General features: G+C 42.2%; 1 pseudogene; it reads left to right on the plus strand.

Annotated features, from left to right (window-relative positions):
- Positions 1-1,164: 1,164 nt before the first annotated feature.
- LOC115082748 lies at positions 1,165-1,319 on the plus strand (annotated as a pseudogene).
- Positions 1,320-12,441: the final 11,122 nt, after the last annotated feature.

Below are 12,441 nucleotides of genomic sequence, written 5' to 3' on the forward strand. Positions count from 1 at the left end.
TATATAATTTTTATATTCCACTTGTTGGCACTTCAAAGCAGATACAATACTCTTTCTTCAAGAGTTGATTCCCTTCCTCAAGATCAATTAAAAATTCAGTATGAGCAGGCTGACCAGATTCAATTACTTGAAAAGGCTGTTCAAAAAGTGGAATCAGTAAATGCTACAATCATTCAGAATCAGGTTTCTTGACTGGAAGGTTGGATTATGAGGAAAATCATCTCAGATATTTGAATCTATTTACCAAGTTCCTCAAAGTTATGGGTGAACCTCCACAATTAACTCTGAGAAAATATCTAATGGAAATAATGCATTTTACACGAGAGAAAATTCCATCATTTAATAAGGATTTTTTTTCCCTTTTACATCGAGTCCTAGCTAGCAAACTTCTGCTCAAGTACCATTAGAATTAGTTAATTTGACTTCTTTTCTGGAATCATCTTCTTTGGAAATAATTGAGAGGTCTACACTTTTAGTTTCTTTTGTCAGTGAGCATGACCTAAGTTTTCTTATGAAATGTTACTTCAAAAACTTAAATGCTAGTTTCTTGGGCCAGCAGGTCAGGATTTAACCTGACTTGGCTAAGTTAACACAAGAAAGAAGGAGAGACTTCTTGGCTTTATACCAAGAAGTACAAGCTCAGGGAGCATCATTCTTACTAAGATATCCTTGTAAATGTGTAGTCAGACTGCAAGCTGTCAATCTCTTCTTTTTGTTGCGAGCAGTTGAGGAGTTATCTTGATTTGAGGAAGCAGGCTGTTCCATTTATGTCCCCAACAATACAAGAGTAGGCTATCTAATATGGTATCAGAATGGGTTTCATGATATGGCCATTGCCCTGTATTTTTTTAAACTGGTTAAATTCCCCTCTTTTCCTCCTCTCTCTCCATAGTTGGAAGGTCTATATATGAGAAAAGATGATTAGTAAATGTTTTGTTTCCTTAATTAATATTGCAAAATTTTGTTTTGTTTTCTCTTCTCTCTGATGTTTCTTTGTAAAGGTCTTCTTTGTAATATAATTGAAATTATTAAATAAAAATTTAAAATATATATATCATCTCTATGCATCATGAAAACGTTTAACACTCACAACAATTCCTTTTTAGAATTTTCTTTTGTAATTTCTTCATTGTACTGAAGTATCTGTTTTTAAAATTAAATATTATCGCTTCTCGGCCTTTTGGCTAAGATCAAGTGTATATCTGATCTTATCAGTGTAAAATTACATGTTATTGCAGTAGTTTTACTTGATCTCCTCCAGTGATTATGTAAAATTTAATTGTATTATGATCACTGTTGTCACAGCTCCACCACCTTTATCCCTTGTACCAGGACCTGCTAAGAACTAGTTATAAAGTAGTTCCCCCTCTCATCATTTCCAAGATCAGCTGCTCCATGAAGTAGTGCCCATAACTGCAAGGTTACACACACATTTTTCAGACCACAGACAAGAAGCTGATTTTCAAACACAAGGTACCTGCCTAAATTAAATTTGAAAATCATGTTATATGGCAAAATATATGTGCATACATTTACCTAATGGCAGACAACGCTATAAAGTTAGGCACATTAACAGCATGCCATTTATTTGGGTTTCTTTTCAAAATGTAAGGGACTTGCATACATTTAATTAGGGATGTGAATTGTTTTTATAATGAATTAAAATATTGTACGATATTTCTTTTCATTATATATTGGTTAAAACGAGAAACGATCACATTTTCCCAGATTTTTCATGAAAAATCATTTTTTGGCTTAGTGCGCACTAATGGGAGTTAGTGCGCGCTAACTCCCATTAGCATGCACTAACAAAAAATGTTTATTTTTGTTATTTTTTGTTAGTGCGCGCTAACAGGATTTTTTACTAAAAAAAAAAAAAAAAAGCCGATCCGTGGGAAAACGAGATTTTCCCGCGGCCACATGAACCCGAAAGCGCAAACGATCAGGCACCCGATACATATCCCTACATTTAATACATAACCTTAAAACATCCTCCTGGAATGCCTCTGCTCTTTTTATGTGGTTAAGTTTGTGTGCATTATGAAGATATGTGCATAGTTTCAGATGGCTAAAAAATCCACTTATCCACATATGGCTGACATGAATATAAAAGGCAGCTGTGGACTTTACACCTATTTTGTGTCTATGAGTTTGGCCTTAAATCTTAAAAAATGTATCTCTTGAAAAGTAAATTCACATACTGTGCACTGAAAGCTTTAACAGAGCAGTTGCTGTTTAGCAGTAGCTGTTATGCTGTCTTCCCTTCATCATTTTAATAGAGGCTTAAAATTAAGCTGGTAATCTGAGCTCAAACTTTGCTAAATTGTTCCTCAGGGATCTCTTGACCTTTTAGTACAGTTTCATATGAGACCAAATTAATTTTATTTTAAGGCTTTCCTTTTTACTAAATGTATATAGACTTAATGACATAACACTCAAATAACTAGCCAACCCCTTTTACAGTTTAGAAAGTCAGTTGTTTTGCAACTGCAGTTAATGTTCTTGCACAATTCAGTTTAACTCCACTGATGGAAAATAATTGCAAAGCAAACACATTATATGTACTACATTGAACACATTGGAGGTCCTGGAGCACATAGCATTGGAAGATTAGCTAGGCTTTGCACAGAACAATAAATATTGCTATAAAAATGAAGAATATTATAAAAACTTATAATTCATTAACTTATATTACTATTAAATGCTCGCAATCATTAGTTTACTGAATGCAATTTTTAATTGGGCAGATGGACTGACTAGTGGGCCATACGATCTTTTTCTGCCATCATGCTACTCTGTTTCTATGAATTTAGCAAAACAAATGAAAGAATGTTAGCTGGATTCAGTGCATGGCTTCATTAATAATAACATATGTATGTTTTTATTTGCTCCTCCTAGAACGAAGGGTAAGGCAGGTTACAAATCTTTTAAAATAAATATATTCATTGGTTAACTATGATTTTGCTTATCTTGTCTCAAAAAAAATTAGCCTTTCCCACATGCACATGAGCATTGAGAGAGATGGAATATTATATTTATCCTTCTCATTTTCCCACTGTGCAGTAATAAGGGATTTGCTTTTGCATCTGGTTTTTAGTGAAATATATTATTATTTTCATAAATATTAATGATATATAGAAACACAGTCTGCCCATTTACTCAACCTCTGTTCTTCTCTTTCCTTTGCCTTGCTATTAAGATTCCTTTATGTCTGTCCCAAGCATGAGTTGAATTCTGTCACCCTTTTGACTAAAATATAAAAATTACAGACCTGCTATTGATAGTCTGTAAGACAATAAAAATCTGCTGCTGTACTTGAGTGTGGCCAATATAACACTAATTTTCAAAAAAGGTTCTAGGTGTAAGAAGGTAGAAGCATTGTCAAGAACAGAATTACTAGGTATATAGGGGCAGATTTTATAAATCTGCGCACACGCGTACTTTTGTTCGCGCACCAGGCGCGCGCAAGGCTGCCCAAAATCGGCAGCCTGCGCGCGCCGAACCGCGCAGCCTTCCTCCGTTCCCTCCCCCCACCTTCCCCTCCCTTCCCCTACCTAACCCACCCCCCGGCCCTATCTAAACCTCCCCCCTTCCTCTATCACGAAAGTTACGTCTGCTCGAAGCAGGCATAACTTTGCGTGTGCCGGGCCGGCTGCCGCGCTCCATGTTCGGTCCAGGGGCTGCTGTCATGCCCCCGGAACACCCCCGGGACGGAACCACGCCCCGGACACGCCCCCGAAATGCATCACTCCCGACACGCCCCTGAAACTCCGCGTCACTCCCGGCACGCCCCCCCCCATTCAAGCCCCGGGATTTACGCGTGTCCCAGGGCTTTCCGCACTGCCGAGCCTATGCAAAATAGGCTCGGCGCGCGCAGGGGGGATTTGAGGTAGGTTTTCGGGGGGTTCGCGCGTATCTTACGCGCTTACCCCTTTGAAAATCTACCCCATAGTTAATATGGCTTAATAGGGAAGAAGTAGCATGGATTTAGAAAAGGGAAACCATGTTTTACTAATCCATTATAATTGTTCAGGACGTAAATAAGCACATGGATAAAGATAAGCCAGTCAATAGAGTACATCTGAATTTTCAGAAAGCATTTGAAGTCCTTCATTAGAGACTCCTGATGATACTGAAAAGTTGTGAGCTAAGAAGCAAAGTCTTATTGTGATCAGATAACTGGGAAACAAAGAGTAGAACTGTATGGTCAGTTTTCTCAATGGAGAGACATGAATAGTTTTTTGTTTCATTTATTCAAGTAATAATGACTTGCGCACGCAAGAGGGGGAGATTTTAAGACAGGCGCATGGTAACTGACTGGGCCTTTCTATACAGTTCCCTCCCAGTCTGCTCCATAAAGGAACTTCCTAAAACTCCTACCTACCCTGCCTGCTGTTCCCCCTATCTACCCCGACCCCTACAACCCATCTAGCCATATTTGTTTTATACTTACCTACTCTCCAGAGCAGTAGTAAGTTGAGCATGGTGAATGGCTGCCGGCAGGCACTTCAATGGGACAGTGCCTAATAGTACTGTCCCGGCCGGCTCCTACCCTGCCCCCAGGCCACTCCTCTTTTTTTTCTGCCAGCTCTTTGGCATACACCAAGAGATATGTGTGTGGCCATGGGCCGTTAAATATCCCCATGGTGCGTGCATGGCCCGGCCACATGCGTATCTCCATTTTTTTTACTTGCGCTGGCATTTTAAAATGGATAACTCACAAGTTATCCATCTAAATAGGTTAAACGGTATATTGAGCCTATTATCTGGCTAAATTATAGCCATATATGTAGCAATCCAGCTATAATTTAGTCGGATATACAAGGGGCATTTTGGGGGTGTTCTGGGGAGGGGTCCCATTATCCTGCTAACTTAGCTGAATATTGGATATATCCGGCTAACCCCTAGATTAATCAATTTGCTATAAAATTGCGAAAAATAGTTATCATGATTAAAAAAGGGCAGGTTAAGGTAACTGAGAGAGAGAGAGAGAGAGAGATAAGCTATTATTAATTTGTTACAAGGCAGGGAAAACATTCTGTTCTTTTGTGCCTTGTATAAGAGCTACAACAAAAAAAGTAGCAGATTGGTGAGGCAAGATTTTCCTTGCCTAAATCCATGTTGACTATCTATATGTTCAGCTTTTTGGTCTTTATAATAGTTTCAAATATTTTTCTTGCAGAAGCTCCTGGTCCGGGTTGTGGTAGGCTGCTACTAGGATCCAGGTTTAAGATTTTTCAGCCAGAATGTAACAGAATAGGATGGTTAGGGTTGAGGTGGGGAGTGGGGGGAAGGTTGGAGGGAAAATGGGGAACACTGGAGGCAATTTTTGTTTTAAGAAATTGCTAGAATAGGAATGGGCAAGTAGGTAAGGGGGGAGGGCTGGAGGTGTGGGAGACCAGTATCATCTTTCTCTATTTACCAGGGATGGAGGGAATATTGGGGGAGGTAGCAGGCAGGCTTGGGTTTTGTACCTCTGGGTGGGAGGTGGTTTGGTCTGTTAGGACAACTAGGCTCACAAAAAAATATTTTTTCTTCACATCACTACTTGACTGCATGTATTCTTTGGAATATAGCTATTTAAGATTAAAATTATCTGGGAACACGTTCCCAAATAACTTTAAATCTACTCTTGGGCACATCTAGGATTAGGGTAATAACATATGTGGCTAACTCCTTATATCAGAGATAGCAGGATAATATATTCCCCTAACTCTGTCCTGGCTCCAACCGCCCCCCAATATGCCCCTTTCTTATTTAGCTAAATCTTAGCTGGATAAAAACTTATTCAGCTAACTTTAAGCTGGCTAATAAAGTGGAATATTCCAAACTAGCTATTTAGACTGAGAACTCACAAGTTCTCCATCTAAATAGCTTTGAATATTGATTTCCTTACACTGAAAAAAAATCACACCAGACTACATATTAGAGTAAAATTATTTAGGATTATTTTTGGCAAACACTTTTAAAAACAAAGACGTTAACATTTTTTCTTTGCAAGAACAATGTACAGATAAAGGATAAGTGACAAAAGCATAGATTACCTTTAGTCCTTAGCGGTGGGAAAATATATAAAGTCTGCCACAGTTGGCTCACTGAATAAAAGTTAGATTGCAAGCATATCATTTTATCTTTAAGCATACAGGTGAACCCAAAGAACAAAACACAATTAGTGGACATGGCAATCCAATCAAATAGAGCACTGGCCCCTTGACTTGATGATAGAACATGTCCATACATCTGTCTTGCAAAGTACTATGAAGTCCAGCTATTAAAAGGTACAGAACAGGCAGCTAAGAGTAAAATACCTCAATACAGTTCTGAAGTGTGGAGCAGGCTGCAAAGAGTGAAATACCTCAAGAGTCCATATGTATGTTGGCTATGTAGGAAAATGAAATGGAAAAGGTGCAAAAGAGGGCACAAAAATGATAAAGGGAATGGAACAGCTCCCCTATGAGGAAAGGCTAAAGAAGTTAGGGCTGTTCAGCTTGGAGAAGAGACCACTGAGGGGGGATATGATAGAGGTCTTTAAAATCATAAGAGGTCTAGAATGGGTAAATGTGAATTGGTTATTTACTCTTTTGGATAATAGAAGGACTAGGGGGTACTCCATGAAGTTAGCAAGTAGCACATTTAAAACAAATCAGAGAAATTCATTTTCACTCAACGTATAATTAAGCTCTGGAATTTGCTGCCAGAGGATGTGGTTAGTGCAGTTAGTATAGCTAGATTTAAAAATGTTGTGGATAGGTTCTTGGAGGAGAAGTCCATTAACTGCAATTAATCAAACTGACTTAGGTAATATCCACTGCTATTACTGGCATCAGTAGCATGGGATCTACTTAGTGTTAAGGTACTTGCCAGGTACTTGTAGCCTGGATTGGTGACTATCGGAAACAGGATGCTGGGTTTGATGGACCCTTGGTCTGACCCAGTATGTCAATTTCTTATGTTCTTATGTTCTTAAGGGAAGTCTATTATAAATGATGATAGCCAATAAAGAGGCCAATGCAGGAGAATGAAGACTGAAGACCAGCTGCAGGAGCCAAGAGAGTGAAGACCAGATGCAGGAGACAGATTTAAGAACGGTTGCAATAGCTAGGAGACTGGAGACTAGATGCAGGAGCCAGAAGATTGAAGAATAGTTGCAGGAGGAAGGAGGGTGAAGACTGTAGACCAGTTGCAGGTCTTACAGGAGACTGTTAATTGAAGACTAATTAAGTGCAATCTTTATACAGAGCACTTCCACTATCACTATATCAATGGCAATCTATTTACTATGAATGAAGATTTCTAGAGGCAGCTATTGTCCATGACATACATAGGTATATTCTTCTACAGCAGTACCCTGTCAGCTTCTTAGGCATTTGAACCATATTCAGCAGAATAACCAGCTGTATCTCCATCCTGATAGCAGCATACTCCACCAGTCTTTAATATAATGTAGGTATCACTTCAGGACATGTCCCATCACCCAGGCACTGAGACTCTTCAGCCAGGACAGGCCTAGCAGGCAGCATCCTTCTTCCAGGCACAGAGACTCTTCAGCCAGGGTAGGCTGCTATTCATCTCTTCCCTCCTCTTGCCCTTTTGCTGGGGACTCATTTGCCTCTCTGCCTAGGGCCCAGCAAGCCTGGGGCTGCTCCTGGGTGTAGTTGATGTCAAAGCAGGATTGGGGGTAGCCTGCTGGAATACTTGTCCCACTTGCAGGATGGTGGTGTTGAGATTGATTAGGGCTATAGTCAGGCTGGTGTTTAAATTGTTGACAGAGGTTGTTAATGTGTTGAGTCCCTCTGAATGCATCACTGTTTGATGCTGTTGAGCCTATCCCAGTATTTGCATTGCTTGGCAAAGACATTTTAAGTCTCTATGGAGTGTGCTGCCTTGCAGATGTATATCTTGTTGTGTTCTGGCCATGGTGACATTTGGTAGCTGTGAGAGGAGCTGAAGGTCCAGCTGAGCTGGTGGAATTCTATGCAGTGACCTTATTTGCAATGATGTCAAAATTAGTGCAGCTGTCCCATCTGCTTATTCTTCAGCCTGGCTGTCCTACTTCTGTACATGCAGTGGTGAGGTGGTAGTGGGTATCAATGTGTACATGTTCTCCTCCCATGTCAGATTAGGAATGTACTTTACAAAAGAGAGATCTCCCAATTCATGATCTTTACTGTCTTTCTCTTGCTCTTTTTGTTGTGTCTCTGGCTCTGGCTTTTACTGGGTCCTTGCTTATGGCTGTGGGTTCACCTCATGCTCTGCTGTCTCCTGAGTGTCTTATTGGTTGGTTGCTGTGTCCAATGAAAGGAAGCAGAAGAGCTTATGAATGAAATCACACTTGAGACTTAATGTATAACATAAGATACTCACTTATCTAATCAGAAAATGAACATCTTATAACTTGGCATCAACCCTCCTGTACCCTCCCCTCACACCTCCTCAAGTTTTACCTTTCTTCTCTTCATTGGCTGTGTCCATACCTCTCTCAAACACAACAGGCCCCACTTTGTCTCTCATGTGCTGCTTCATCACTGAGAGGCTTACTACGCAAGGAACACTTCTTCTATTCTCCCTCTGGTACCTATCTTGCCAATCTTCATTTTCAGGTTGGCCTTGAGGTCACAGAAGCAGTGGGACACTCAGTGACTGGAACATCTTCCTCCATCTTTGCTGGCAATCCTGTGAGCAATCCTGCTCCAAATAGTGGTCTTTGTATTCTTGGAGGTCTATGCTACTTGCTGTTCGAATATCTGGTCATAGATCTGTAGGGAGATATCTCATGTTTTACCACTGAATCACCAAAAATGAATCATAATAGCCAAAGAAGTATACAGGCCAGTGTGCTGACAGGCCTCAGATACTGTCACAGTGAGAGAAAGAACTTTTGTCCAGGTGAACCTTAAATAACATTGTCTCAGTGGAAATAAGAGGCCTTGCCCTTATACACTGAAGGATACCTTATCAAGACGTGCCTGTTTGCAAATATCTGTCTAAATAAAAAAGCAGAGAGACAATATGGCTTAAACTCATAAGTAGGAGTCATGGACTGGCCAAGCAAGCAAAGATCAGAAAGACACACACACCCTTGGGAGAGCACTCGGAGACAGAGAAAAACAATGACACTGACAGACAGCTTGGAATACAGATGTGACAGTTCTCCCCATAAAGAAATGGGGAGAAAGAAGAAAACCTGCAATGTGGCAGGACCCCCCCCCCCCCCCAAAGTAATAAGGAGGGGAAAAAGACCTGTAATGCAGCCAAAGACCCTCCACCCACCACGTGGTTATGCATGAGATTATGCATAATCATCAGGTGGGAAGTATAAGACAAGGGCAAAGAAAAAAAAAAAAAAGGAGCACAATCCCTAAAAGCGAGGACCTCCTGGGAAAGTAAACCCTTAGGGGAGTACATCCAGAGAGCATTCTTCGCATCAGCTTGGTCGCTTGTTCCTGAGTTCCAGATCAGATGCCTGTTCCCGAGTTCCTGGCTTCCAGAGGTCTCAGCTTCTTCCAAGATGTCTGTTCCTGAGTCCCTGGCTTCCGGAGGTCTCCGCTTCTTCCAAGATGCCTGTTCCTGAGTTCCTTCTTCCAAGCGGCCTTGCATCGGAACTGTGCTTCCTAGAAGCCTGTCGTGGTCCTTCAATTCACCTTAAGTTCCTGTTGCCTCCATGTTCCTGGATTCCTCATCTGGATGTTCCCTTCTGTTCTTCATTGGTGTTCCTTCATCACTTCCCTAGATCCTGACGTCCCTCATTGTCTCTCCGCTATCTTGATGTCCTTTGTTCCAACGTTCCATGTCCAGATGTTCCTTGTCCGAGGGGACTGGATGTCCCATGTCGTTCCGTGTCTGAGATGTCCTTTGTCCTCAGACGTTCCATGTTCAAGATGCCCAGCTGTCCCATGATGTTCAGGTGCACTGCTGTTCCGATGTATCCCGATTTTCCAGTCCTGTTGTTCTCCTTTGCAGCAGACCGCGCTTCCTGAGGACACTTGTTTTTAGAGTTCCGAGTTCCAAGTTTTAATCCTGAGCCTTGTTCCTGTCCCAGCCTTGGAGGGTCTTGGGGCTGCTTTTCCCCTGACTTGTGTTCTGATATCCATAGTCAGGTCCCGATTCTGAACAATCGCTCGCCCCGGATCTCGTCTCCAGCTGACCGCTCCTGGGAGTAAATCCGTCCTATCCGGTGTCCACTTTCCTGGTGGCTGGAGTCCTCTTCTGGCAGGTTTGTCATCGAGCACTGCCCGGACTTCCAAGTTCCAAGTCCTTATCTAAGTCCTTCCAAGTTCCAAGTCCTCTTCTGAGTCCTTCCAATGTCTGAGTCTTTCCAAGTTCCAAGTTCCTTGTCTGAGTCTCCAAGTTCCTCATCTGAGTTTCCAGGTTCCAAGTTCCTCGTCTGAGTCTCCACATTCCAACTCTCTCGCCTGAGTCTCCATGGTCCAAGTCTCTCGCCTGAGTCCCCATGGTCCAAGTCCTCGTATTCCTGCTCCTAAGTTCCTGACTCTGTCCCAGTGTTCCTGTCTTATCCTGTTCCGGTCTTCAACCTCCGTCTGGCCTCCCGCACTCACCGTTCCTAAGCGGCGGGTTTGGAAGGGTTATCGAGTGGCTGGAGGGCTACTCTTGAGACCAGCATTGCATTGCTGGCCTCGCTGGTGTGTGGAGGTCCAGTGGAGGGGTGTTCCTGTCTTGTTTCCATCCCTTGCCTCTGTTCTGTCCAGCTCTGTTTTTGTTCCGCCCATACCTGCACACACACCTCCCCATAGGGTGTGGCTCGTGCCCTGCCTCGAGCCGTCCCATGGCCTAAGGGTTTATGCTCTCCTAAGAGCTAGCGACATGCTTCCGAGTCCTCACCATCGGCACCAGAAGACTGAACTTGCAACAGATTTAGCCTCAGGGTTCTGGACAGTCCCTGTAAGGCTCAGTATAAATTGGCCTTTTCTTTTGGGAAAAAAACAATACACCTGGAGAAAAACTCCCTTTGGGTATCTGAATTTACCAGCAGACTTCAACATTTTCATACACAAAGCATTACCTGATGCAGATGCTAGTATACATGGATGACATCCTAATTAAGAATACCAACTTCCAGGAGCACCTGCAAGAGATTGATCATGTTTTGGCCCAGCTGCAGGCAGTGGGAGCCAAACTGTCTCTCTCTCAAAAGGACAGTGGTATAGGAAGTCACTTAATTACTTAGGATATGAAGTCTCAGCGAAGGGATTACATCCACAAAAGAAACAAATAGAAGCCTTAAAAAATAAAAACATCCACCACTCTGAAAGAGTTACATTCTTTCCTGGGAATATGCAATTACTCACAACAATTCATAGACCAGTATGCCGAGATCATACAGCCTCTAGTAAAACTCCTGAGGAAGGATGAACCCTGGCAGTGGGGATCTGAGCAGCAAGCAGGCATGGATAAGTTGAAGGGAATCCTGGGTATCCAGAAAGTGGGTGGAGCTTCTTCCTGGAATTAGCCTTCACTCCACAGAGCATGAGTGCTGTCTTGTATCAGAAATATGATACTGACCGGCAGGTCATTGCATATGCTAGTAAAACTCTGACAGAGGTGGAAAAAGAAATATTCAGAGTGTGAGAAATCCCTACTAACCACAGTATGGGCAGTTGGGCACTTCAACAGTTCAGAAGCTATGTGCAAGTGTAGAAACTAATAGAATAAACTTGCCATCAGTCCATACATTTTTTAGCCAGTGACCAAATCAAAGCCGGTCAGGTCTCCAGCAGCAAAATCGCTTCCTGGACACTTGCTCTTCAAGGTTGGCCATTTGAAGTGCAATATGCCCAAGGACATAAAATCATTGTGGCTCAAAATTTAGCTGAATTACACGATTGTACAGCTGAAGAAGAACTGGAGTTGATCTCGGAACCTGAGACTGAGTCAACAGAACCCCACCATCCTTACGCATATGATGAAGAAATGTACAACCATTTTCCTAAAGCATATGCTGACAGTTGTGCTTTCCACAAGGATAGTGACCATGAATTAACAGCTGGAGTAGGAATAGCATGGGAGGAGAATCACCCCTGTAGTCCTCTCAGCTACACTCTGGGAGAGAGGGAGAGAGAGACTCTTATAAGGCTTTCATATAAGTAAACCATTTATTCCACTGTAATAGGGGCAACTAGTAGCTCGGGGTGAGGTTATGGTGGTGGCCTAGGTTTTGGAGGGCAGTTTTACATGCACAGTCAGAAGTACAAACAGCACAGTAGACATTAGGGATGTGAATCGGGCTTCGGACGATTGAAAATATCATCGATATTTTCAAAATTGTCTGAAATCGGGGGCTCCCCTGAAGCGATAGGAAAACCCCACGATATTGTTCATGGGGGTTCTCTTATCGTTTTCGGGGAGGGTGGGAAAAACGGCACACAAAAATAAACCTAAACCCACCCCGACCCTTTAAAATTAATCCCTTTGCTTCCCCCACCC

Source organism: Rhinatrema bivittatum, chromosome 1 (assembly GCF_901001135.1).
Source record: "Rhinatrema bivittatum chromosome 1, aRhiBiv1.1, whole genome shotgun sequence".
Classification (NCBI taxonomy): Eukaryota; Metazoa; Chordata; class Amphibia; order Gymnophiona; family Rhinatrematidae; genus Rhinatrema; species Rhinatrema bivittatum.